Genomic DNA, 12,020 nt, shown 5'->3' with positions numbered 1-12,020 from the left:
GTTAACCACCATGATTGGCGAACATTCTTTCTCAGGGACACAATACCACATTTATCTATATCTACTTAAAATGAATGAAGAGTACTCGAAAATGCCCTTCAAATAGAAAATAGACATGATGTAACATTAATTCCCCCCCAAAAATTTTTTTTTACCAGTCAACATATATTCAACATCTTATAATGGATAGCATCCACCTTTTAGAAACCCTGAAGAATGGACAATGACAATTAATTTACCCGGCAACACAATTCATCTTGGTTGTAACAGTGTCAACTGTGTGCCTTCACTTCAAGCAGTAACAGAGTGTTAAAAAGTGTAACACAAAACTGCTGGTTAAAAAAAAGAATAACCTAATTTTAACAAGAATAAAAACAAGAAATCTAGGATTCTGTGTAGTGGGTTTTTGTTTTTTTTTTTGCATCTGTAGCATGTTTGGCTAGATAATTTTGAGTCCCCTTTCAACTCTACAGATCTACAGCCCCCGAATCAGGGGAGATGCAAGGACTTGACTGACCCTTCTCTATGTGTGCGTTGAATAGGATAAGAGCTACCCAATTAAATTGATTCTCAAAACGAAGCACTTCCTCACACAACACATCATTACGGTAATTCATTCAATGCCTTTCTACAAGATGTGGTTTTGCGACTAGTTTAGAAGGCTTTAAAACTGGGTTGGACAACTGTAGGTAGTGTTATCAATGGCTTCCAATAATGATTACTATAGGCAACCTCCAGGTTCAGACACTATACTAATTTCTAGGGAGCAATAGGAGGAGAATGTCTCCCCTGTCCAGGTTGGGCTTCTCAGAAGCATCTGGTTGGCCATTGTGGTAAATGGGATGGGTCTGGGTCAACAGGATATCATGTTTTTATGACAGGACACCCAATTCCAGCTAGTGCAATAGTGGTTATAGGCAATACAGTCGTACCTCCGAAGTCGAACAGAATCCATTCCAGAAGTCCGTTCAACTTCTGAAACATTCGACTTCCAAAGCACGGCTCCCGCAGCCAATTAGAAGATGCGAAAGCCCCATCAGACTTTTGGCTTCCAAAAGAACGTTCGAAAACCAGAACACTCACTTCCAGTTTTCGATCATCCGGGAGCCGGAACGCTCGACTCCCCCCCACCCAAGGCGTTTGGGAGCCAAGGTACGACTGTACTGTTTGACTGACCATCTTTAGTAGGCATCAGTGAAATGACATTTTCAGTCTTAAACAGACATTTGTATCCAGGGCTTTTAAAACTAGACTGGGAAGGTTTGGACAACACTAGGCAACCTTTGCCCTAAACGAAAAACAAAAACAAAAAAAACCCCCACCTATCAATTGTAAATTTGGCATTACTGTATTCAGCCGAAACATGCAGCCATATCCCTTCTGACATTGGTCTTCACCGTTGAACAAGATGCCCACCCGTGCCTCAAGCAATGAATGCCAGAGCCAGCATCCAAATTCTCATGTTGGAGAGCGGTTAGAAATTTGTGCCAAGCAGAACCCAAACAAAGGAATGATTATCTCCAGGGCATTTGGCACTAGCTGGTTTCTTGGCCAGGCTTGGAAGACAGGAATGGAAGTGTTTTTGGGGTGGTCTTCGGGTCAGGCTTCTTTGAGTCAGTGTGAAGCTCATTGTCTGTGCAGGGAACAGTTTCCCTTTCATTCGCTGGTTGTAAATTCAGAGGAATTTTCAGGACACGCTGTGCTGTGCTGAGGGGAAATACATAGATATATCTCAAGCCTTTTCATTATGCTTAAGCCTACTGCATCTAATGAGGGTATTGGACACCCCTTCATCAAACTGACCATTGACCATGTTGACCCTTTGTGTCCAGCTTATTGAATTGCTATTTTCCTTTCTTCGTTCTCCCTTTTCCTCCTCCTCTGTTTCAAGGGCTCATGCCAAGACGCAGACAATTTCTTCTTCATTCCCAGGTCAAACTGCAAAGCATGTGGGCACAAAATGTTAGAAAAGAAAAATGAAAAGCAAGATACCCAGACTCTTATGTCACTGATTTTGCTGACAGTGGGAGTTATTGTAGAGAAAGAACTGAAGTGCTGGACGTTATTTTGCTTTTCACAGATTAACTGGGCCCCAAGGGAGTTGTTTTTGGCTACAAACTCTACTGTGCCAATCTTACTTAAGATGGCATTTGGTGACCGCTGCGGACTAAAAAAGCCCGTTCCCCTTGTGCAAAAGAAGGCTGACCTGTGCAAACCAGATCACTGTGTGACAGACTGGTGTGTGATAGAAAAACACAGCAGTATAGGCCAATCAGTCTGAAGATTGCTTCAGACGATTTCAGCAACTGACATAAGCTACATTCTATAGTAAGGGAAACATTGGAAGCAAGTCTAATTGAAAGCAATTTCCTTCCCGACTCAAGGGATAGCAATCAGTTAGAGCAGGAGCAACGAACCCTTTTCGGCTGGTGGACCAGATCTGTATCATTTTACCCTGGCCAGGCTTAATTTGACAGCGGGGCAGGGCCTCCCACCTGTCAATCACCTGGCATTACTAAGATGCTGTTCTTCAAAGCCCTGATCGCTGGGACTTCCAGGTACATGGTGGCCTTTTGCAAACAGCCCTGCATCACTCTTTGAACCTCCTGTTTTGAAACTGAGGAAGAAGCAGCAATGTGGGTTCCCACCACACATCAGCTGATGGGTGCTGGCAGGATGCCTTACTCCAGCAAAGCAACAATCAGGAACTCCTTTCAAGCTCCCAGTTGTTTTCCTTTGAAACCTGTGCCCTTACCTGTCTTTACATCGCATGGCATAGCCACACACACACACCCTACACCAGATGTTATGCATGATGCCAGGTGTGGAGCAGGTGAGGATGGGGCTTCAAAGGAACAACTGGGAGCTTAAAGCGAGTTGCCAATTGTTTCTTTGCGGGAGCAAATCCCGCAAACTCCCACCACCCATCAGCAGATATCAAAAGAACATCAAAGTACATCTGGATCATGTCTGGATCATGCCCCACATAAATCTCTAGCCAAGCTCTGGTAGGCTCTCTCTAGTTACGTCCCCTCCTTCAAACTGGTCCTGCAATAAATTATGATGACAGCTCAAAGATTTTGGATGGCCGTCTCCCTCCTAATTGCAGTTTGATATGCTGCCACTTCCTTATCTCAACTGGGTCATCAATATTGTATTTCGTAAGAGTTAAGTTCTCCAAGGTCACTTCCTAGTTGCAATTTAGGTGTACACCTAAAATGTTTTATGAGTGCCCACTAAGAAATATAAAGTGCAAATGCAGCAAATGTGTTTGCAATTGTGTATTACTAAAAGTACACTTGCCGGGGAGCTGTCTGTTGTGCAAGCACCTGGTTGCAAAAGCAGAATGACCTCTATGTAAAATGGTACCTAGCAAGTTCAGGTGGGGAAACTTTGACTTTCTACTCTGTAAACATTTGAATTTCTTCTAAAGCAGAGTCTATTGAGTCGTGCTAGTTCCAAAGGCGTAGAATTGGCTGCTCTGTATATTTTAGCAGGCATCTCCAAACTTGGCCCTCCGTATGTTTTGGGACTACAACTCCCATCATCCCTAGCTAACCGGGCCAGTGGTCAGGGATGATGGGAATTGTAGTCCCAAAATATCTGGAGGGCCAAGTTTTGGGATGCCTGTATTATAGCCTTCAGAAAAAGAAACTAGGCATGGTACTTGCACAGGGCAGGCCCTACCATTAGGGAAAGTGAGGCGATTGCCTGAGGTGGAAGACACAGGGGTGGGGGAGCAGGCAGCAGTGGCAGTCCCCTTGCCATTCCTACTGAGCACCCTCACCTATTCCCTTCTGCAGGTCATCAGAGCTATGTATGCTACATGGTCTATTATGTACCCTCTGATGTAGTCTGCCCATCTCAACACCCATTGCTGGTGTTAAAGTAAGATTCAACTTTCAAACCAGCCAGTTTTTGTATGTAGAATGGGAGTAGGTGGTAACATCTCATTCTTTGCCTCCAGCAGCAATATAGGAACATCAGGAACTGTCAGACCTTTGGCCTTTCTAACTCATTATTCTTGACAATCACTGGCAGAAGCTCTCTGGGGTTCTTTCAAGCAGGAGTCCTTTCCAGTCCAACCTGGAGATATCAGGAATCAGATCTGAAAAATGTTCTACCATTGAGTTAGCCTAGTGCCAGCCTAGTCAGCCAGCCTAGCCAGCTCCTCTTCATACAATGGGAGGGGGCATCTTCTCCTGAGCCTTGGCCAGCAAGCCTTGGCCAGGCGAAAGCCAGCCAATGCCGATGCCACAAACTCAAGTCGTTCCCAATAAGCACTTGAAAGGAGCCATTCCTTACATGCACTCCCCATGTTCTCAGGCTGAAAAGCACCAGCCAAGAAAAACCTTTCAGAGCAAAATTAAAAATTTAAAAATACCAAAGGGAGAAGGTTTGTACATTTACATTATTTAAAGCTGGTTAATTTGAATTGACAATGTGCTCCCATTCCCCACCCCACCCCGCAAGAAAGAAAAACAAACATTCAAAATGTATTTATTTTGGTATACTTTTGGGGGAAATGGGCAGGAGTGGGCTACACTGTTAGGCGTGAGAATGAGTATTTGATCCTCTGGGCTATTTTGGACTCTTCTGTTGTGAGACTGACATTGCAGCCCGTGGAAGGAAGGGTTAATGTGTTGCCAGCCTTTATGTCAAGTTTGCAGAAATCTCTGTAATGCAGAGTCGGTCTGCCTAAAAACTTGTACATTAAACACGAAGGTGCATTTAATGCCCTGTGTCATATGGCCTTTAGTTTGCCCATATAAATGGGGATGGGAGGGATATGTACATATATACTACACAAATGGTAGTTTTTTTGTGAATGTTTGTGTTGTGTTCATCTGAGCTGGCAGAGGTACTCTTCATAGAGGAAAAGTAGGCCTTTCAATTTGATTTTGGTGGGGAAACAGGCTCAGCCATTTCTGTGGAACTGTGAAAGTCCAGCAAATGAAATAATACGGGGACTAGAGAATCAGAGTAATCATTGAAGCCATCCAGTTATGCACATTGGTCTCCTACACTGCAGCAACCCCACGTTAACAGACTATGTAGTCGGTTTTGGCCCCCATCTTACCTCGTTGATGCATTTCCCCACACCCTTAAAGCACAGCCAAATCAGTCCTATTTTAAGAACTTCAAACCTAGTGGGAGCTGAAGTTCATCTGTTCCCATTCACGCAACTGAGAATAGCTGACAACTGCTCCAGGGGAACAATGGCACAGTACTAGTGGAAATAATCGAGGGTTTTGCTGGAGCCATGCAGAGGAATGGGGAAGAAATTGAATTCACTTCATATTTGAAGGCAAACTTACGTCATTTACACTTTACAAAACAAAACAGCTTCAGCCTATAGCTTTGATTATTGTCTGTCTTTGGGTACAGTGGTACCTCGGGTTACAGACGCTTCAGGTTACAGACTCCACTAACCCAGAAATAGTGCTTCAGGTTAAGAACTTTGCTTCAGGATGAGAACAGAAATTGTGCTCCGGCGGCGCAGCAGCAGCAGGAGGCCCCATTGGCTAAAGTGGTGCTTCAGGTTAAGAACAGTTTCAGGTTAAGTACGGACCTCCGGAACGAATTAAGTACTTAACCTGAGGTACCACTGTATTTGAGTTAGCCTACCTGAGCTCCTGGATGTTTATTTCTCAGGTTTGGCTTCAGTTATGTAACTCTTCAAGGGATGGTTATTTAGGCTGCTTGCTTGGCCAAAGTTCTCCAATTCCATACCATCCTATCCCATATTGTTCTCACCTCCCTCAGTGAGAAAAGCCTGATCTTCCCAACTCATGTGGCAAAGTGTCACTAGGGATGGGGGAAAATTTATTCAGTCTGCAATGCAGACCTAAAAAAAGAAGAAGTATTTCTGGGACCTAAGATCTCTTCTACAGGCTATGTATCAGACTTATAAAGCATTAACAACTTTTTAAAAAGCATTTTTTTCAGAATTCAGCACAACTGTACTGCTGCCTCTAGCATTCATTTGCTGCTGCCACTTAACCACCTTAATTTAGGTGAACGGTTTCTAAGTACAATTACGCCATAAATAGATTCCCTTGCGTACATAAGTAGCAGAAAGGAAAGCAATTTTGCCCCCATCATTAAGTTTGAAGGTATGTGCAGCTAAACACTTTCCTGTGCTGCAAATTCTGACAAAGAGTTAAAACGAGCCACTTTGAAAGACTTGCACAACAGCACAGAGAATGGAGCATCTCTCCAAAGATAATCTATTTCTTCTGTCGTCTCTCTCTTCCTGAATGTATGTTGGACACATGTGGTCTATGAATGGCAAGAGACAGAGAGAGAAAGGCGGTTGGTGGGGTGCGGATGGGGAGAAGAGGAAGGGCCCAAGTCTTTCATAGCACAGACCAGTTCTACAGCAGTGTACACACCACTGCTAAATCACTCCTCAGATAATGCCTACCAAACTGGCAGTACAAAATGTTTTAGAGTGCTTCTGGCAACTCTCCACTGAGCTACTTGTCAAATGAAGCTTGCTACAGGTTCCAGAAGCTTTTCTTCCTTTAACATCCATGCCACTCCATCCCAGGGGCTTGGAACAGGTAACAGAAAAGGAAGAACTGGGGAACAACAGCTCCTTCAAGACCTGTTTGCAGGCTTCCCAGGGGCATCTGGCGGGCTGCGGTGGGAAACAGGATTTTAGATCGGATTGGCCTTTGATCCTGAAGGGCCCTTCCTGCATCCTTAAGCACACAGATCAAAACAAAAACAATCCAGCCACATAAAAGAGCCAATTAGAAAAAAAATATTTAAAAATAACTATTAAAATTATCCCATTATCCAAATTTTTTAATAATAAAAAAGACCCCTTCTGTACTATGCATATAAAGCAGTAGCATGCCATGTTAAAAATCATGGGAATTCTGGGTGGGAACTGTAGAAGCCTGGTGCCTTCATTATATATTTTTAGGCTTACCAGGCGAAAACGTTCCTCTTCAACCAGGCCTTTGGCTGATCATTATTATATAGCCTTTTAAATGTGTCTGTGGGAGGGCAGGCTATTGTTTTGCTGTGTTGTTTTACTTATTTACTTGAGCTTCCCCTCCCACTCTACCAAAAATAAATGTGGAAGTGAAGGAATCAGGAGCTGTTTGAGGTGGGTCTGAATTGAATAGGGAGGATTAGACAACCCTTGCTTGCTCATGCTGCCTGTCCCATACAGCAGCATTCTTCAACCTTGGTCCACAGGTTGGACTACATATCCCATCGTTCATGGCAATTAGCCAACAACACCTTCAAACTCAAGGGTGAGGGACAGAGCCATAGAGGAATTGTTCAAAAGTTGTTGTTTTGGGATGAGGAACCCACTGTAGAGAGATCATTATCATTCTACTTGTGAGGAGGAAGCTCAGCATTTGGTCAAGTAACAGTCTCCAGTAACTTCATGCCCCACAACTGATGCCATTAGTACTTAGCAAGCCTCCCAAATCTCAACCCAAAAGTCCCTTCAGAGATCTCCCAGAAGTAGCTCCCTTAGGAAGGCTCTCAGGGCTTATGTGTGGAGCAATGCAGGCAGAAACAGGCATCCTCGGTGGCAAATGTAGAGCCTTTCCCTTCTCAGAGTTCCTCTGGGATAATGGTTACCAGAGTGGGTGCTACCAACCCCTGGGGGGGGGGCGATGAGATTTCCTAGGGGGGCAATAAGAGGCAAGGGGATGGCAGGAAGACACCAGAGGTGTAAATGAAATCTGATATCACCGGATCAATTTTGTTGAGTAAATTCAACTGAATAGTTTTAATTGGATTTTGAATAAATGCGCAATTGTTACTGTGTTGAATTTTATTGTGTTATCACCTTCCTCAGTGGTAGATTATAAAGTGGTACCTCAGAATAGTACCTCAGGTTAATAACTTTGCTTCAGATGAGAACAGAAATTGTGCAGCAGCGGGAGGCCCCATTAACTAAAGTGGTGCTTCAGGTTAAGAACAGTTTTAGGTTAAAACAGACCTCCAGAACGAATTACCGTAAGTTCTTAACCTGAGGTACCACTGTATATATATTTTTACAGGGTAAGGGGTGCTGGGGAGGAGCTTATGGAACCAAGGGAGCGATGGCCCACAAAAGTTTGGGAACCACTGTTCTAGAAGCATCTCGATTTTGAAGGTTGCTTATTCTGGACAGTGTAGCAAGGCAGATGGAAACAGCCAATTTTCTACTGTCCCTTTCTAATTGTGCGGGTGGGAAGAGGCAAGCATCAGTCTCAACACTAGGAGTATGAACAGTTTAGAGAAGGAAACCCTAAGTAAAGGAAGGATGAATGATTGCATTAATAATGATTTTAAAAAACAAAAACCTGTGCTGTGGACCCAAGCAGGTAAACAGAAGGAGGTTATTAGTATTTGACAGATTGTGGATTTTAAGTGTAGGCAGTTCCTTTCATACAAAAAGATTGCCTTTGTTTTTGAACTTAATGGTTTTGTGTGTGTGTTAGAGAAAGAGCCTGTAGCAACTGTCTCATCAGTTCTAATGAAAGAAAGCCAGTGTGGCAACAGAGACAGAAGGCAGTGCTGCAAGGTCAAAACAGATTGAGCGAGGATCAGTAAGAGAGACAAAGCTGGAGCTGGAGCTTAATGGTTTCTGGGAAGCTGAAAGTGTGCGGAGGCTTCTTCGCTGTCAATGTGGTCTTGGAGGGAGCTGTGACTGGCCTCCAGGTCACGGAGAATGTTTGCATACCCACATACTGTACATTTGACCTGCTGGGAAGGCATGGAGGAGAAATTTGATTTAGCTCATGTTTAAAAGTGAACCTACCTTTAAATGTAGGTTTAAGGTTTTACACTTTTTGACCTGAAATGCAGTTCTCACTTCTCCAATAATGTGTTATATATATACACACATACACAGAACAATGAAATTGAAAAAAGAAAAAAAAATCTACATAAGACATTCAAAACCAACAAGCCTGCTATCCCAGCTATCCCAACCTGGTTAGCCCCCTAAAAACTCTGATACCCCATTTTTAAAATACGATATACTCCCATAGAGACTCCTTATACTGCGTTTAAAACCAAAATCGCATTTGGATAGAAACTGTTTATCAGGCGGCTAGTCCTAGTCTTTATAACCCTGTACCTTCTTCCAGAAGGCAGAAGCTGAAAGAGATTATTTCCAGGGTGTGCACTATCCTGCGCTATCTCTGCAGCTTTCTTATGGCACCTGGAAACATAGATTTGATCCAAGTTGGGAAGAGGGCACCCAGTTATTCTCTCCGCAGTCTTTACAACCCTGGACAGCATTGTTTTTTAATAGTTGCAATCCACCCCCATCTCCAAGCAATGCGAGATCCCAGGGGTTTCTAAGTGCTTAACCCATGATTTGTGTTTCCTTTTGGAACTGAGGCACAGAGGAGACTGGCATGTTTATGATCAGTGCTTTTCCCCCCGGGGTACCCAAGGGGAAGCAGTACTGGCACTCCCCCCCCCACTGCCAAGGTTTAAAGTATGACACTTACTGTCACAACTTCAGGGTGAATAACAGCACCACTTTTTCTAAAAAACAAACAAGCAAACAAACCACTGTTTATGATATATGGTTTATTTACAGGAATATATAACCTCAGCCTATGATGGAGGAGTTCACAGCATTAACACTCCAAGAGAGGCTCTTTCCAGCCAGGCATAAGCACTCAAGGAAGAAGCAGAGCAGGGTCAATGAGGTGGTGGTGAGGTTGTCCTGAGGAGTCATATTGTCAAGGTTCAAGGAATCCTTTTCGTCCCTCGGTGGAGGCAAAAAAGCAGGTAACAAGAAGAGCAGGTACCGTACCGCATAATTTATTCAGGATTTACAGAGAGACAAAGGACTGTAGTCCCTACCCATCAATGGCGTTGCTCCAAGTAAAGTCCCACCCCCCTACGTCGTCCCTATTCTATGTCACCCTTGCGCTGGCTAATCTGAGCTTTCTGCCTCTGAGCTCTCTGCTCTACTACTCGTAATGCACGCCTGGTTCTGGGAGAAGAAAAAGGGTCAGGAATGCTTTCCAAGGACACTGAGTCTGTCAGCTGTCTGAGTCTGTCTCTCCTGGTGCTTCTTCTTCCTGCTGTTCCTCTTCCAATATTTCCCAGCTTCTGCCCTCTGCAGCCTCTGAACTGTAACCTTCTGCAAACCATTGTTCTAAATCTATACTGTCCTCCTGTTCTCAGGAAGGTTCAGGAAAAAGAGGGATAGCCTTCACCATTCCTCCTCAGTCCTGCCCCTGACACATATAGAGCAGCCTGGAGGTCCTCAGGCCTGAGGTTCCTTACTCCCTCCATAGCAAATTATGTCCATACTATACATTTTAGAAATCGTAGTATCTTAGTATACCTACATGGTCGAGGTGTGTGACCTAATTTTCTCATGTGTTAGTGTGTTTTGTAAGAATAGCGTTAAGGTCATGCTTTGTCTTCTAGCATGTTAATTTTGTGCTGTCTTTTATCAGCTGCTTAAATGGCACAGCAAACATAAAACCCATTGCGTTTTTATTTCTCTTCTTTTGGTACTAAAGAAGCGAAGCAGATCAATGCCTGTTTGCATCTTATTTCATTTCATTCACTTTAAAGGGATTCTTTTTCGGCAACTTGAATAGTGTGTGAAGCCCCTGATGTGGGAAACTGAGGATTGATAAAATATATTGTTAATTATATAAATGAGCAAGTTTTCCAATCCCAACAATTTCTGCACTAAGTGGAAATCGCAGGAAGTGCTAAATGGCTTTCGGTGTGCATGAAATGCACGCTTGTTTCACAGTGCGCTGGTGTCGCTTATGAATGACTTTGAGGAAGCTTTGTGTGGCAGAGGAAACGAAAGGCAGACAGCAAAATCTGATGAGCAGAGATGTTAACATGATTTCTCGTCACTTCAGACTCTTGAGCTGATAGCCATCTCCTTTCTGGCAGAGGATTGCAAGGCTGCTATTATCAGAAGGCAGCCAATCTCAGGAGTTGTGCTTGCGGGTAAAGGGCAGGCCAGTGCAAATTCTGAAATACTGAACTTACTTACCTGTGACTAAGTCTCAGTGAATACAGTCGGACTTACTTCTGAGCAGACGTGGGTCACAAGCTGGGCTTCAAGTTGCCCACACCTGGCCTGTAGGATACTGCCGTTAATTAACCATCACATATAGCTTGTTTTTCTTGGAAGCCAACTTATCCGGAAAAGACAACATGAAAGCCCAGCATGAGACCTTTATTCATATTTTATTCCCCCCCACCCCCCTTATACAACCTCCATACAGGAGGCAATGCATGATACAGAAAGGTGGTCCTGTGAGGACCAAAATAGACCTAGCATGGGAAATCCAGCAGTGTGGTGAAGTGGTCAAAGTGTCAGAATAGGACCTGGGAGACAGGGTTCAAATCCCAAGGTCACTGGGTGACCTTGAGCCAGTCATTGCTCCTCAGTCTAAATTACCTCAGAGGGTTTCTGTTGGAAGAACAGGAGGACCATGTGGGCCACCTTGAACGCATTGGAGATAAAAGGTGGGCTATAAGGCAATACATAAATAAAAAAATCTCCTATTATATTTTCTTTGGTAAATTATATTTTGATTGGAGCAGCAGTACTGGGGGTGGGAGTGTTTCAACACTTTCCCACATGCAGTTTCCCAGATCTAAATCACCCACCCAACAAAAAAATTGCTATTAGGGGAAAATCAAAGTGTTGGTAACTGATTTCACGGGCAAAGCAAATCTGCAACATGTTATGCACATTGCACTTTAGTTTGCTCATTGTCTAGTTGGTTTAGGAGGGTGTATATTTATTCCAGTAGAATTGTTCTTTATATTCATAAGCCAGTTCTGGTGTTGTTGGTTTGTTGTTCAATTATTGTTATAACACCTGATACTTTCTTTCTTGCAAGCACGACCAGGATTCAGTCCCAGGAGCACAGGAAAGTGGCTTATAGTGAGCCAGTGGAATTGGTCCATTCAACACAGTATTTCTCAGCTAGCAGTGGCTCTCCAGGAATTCAGACTGGAGTTGTTCTCAGCCCCTTCCAGGAGATTCCAGTCTTTGGACC

The sequence above is a fragment of the Podarcis raffonei genome, chromosome 5 (genome assembly GCF_027172205.1).
Source record: "Podarcis raffonei isolate rPodRaf1 chromosome 5, rPodRaf1.pri, whole genome shotgun sequence".
In the NCBI taxonomy this organism is placed as follows: Eukaryota; Metazoa; Chordata; class Lepidosauria; order Squamata; family Lacertidae; genus Podarcis; species Podarcis raffonei.
Note: the sequence above shows the minus strand (reverse complement) of the source record.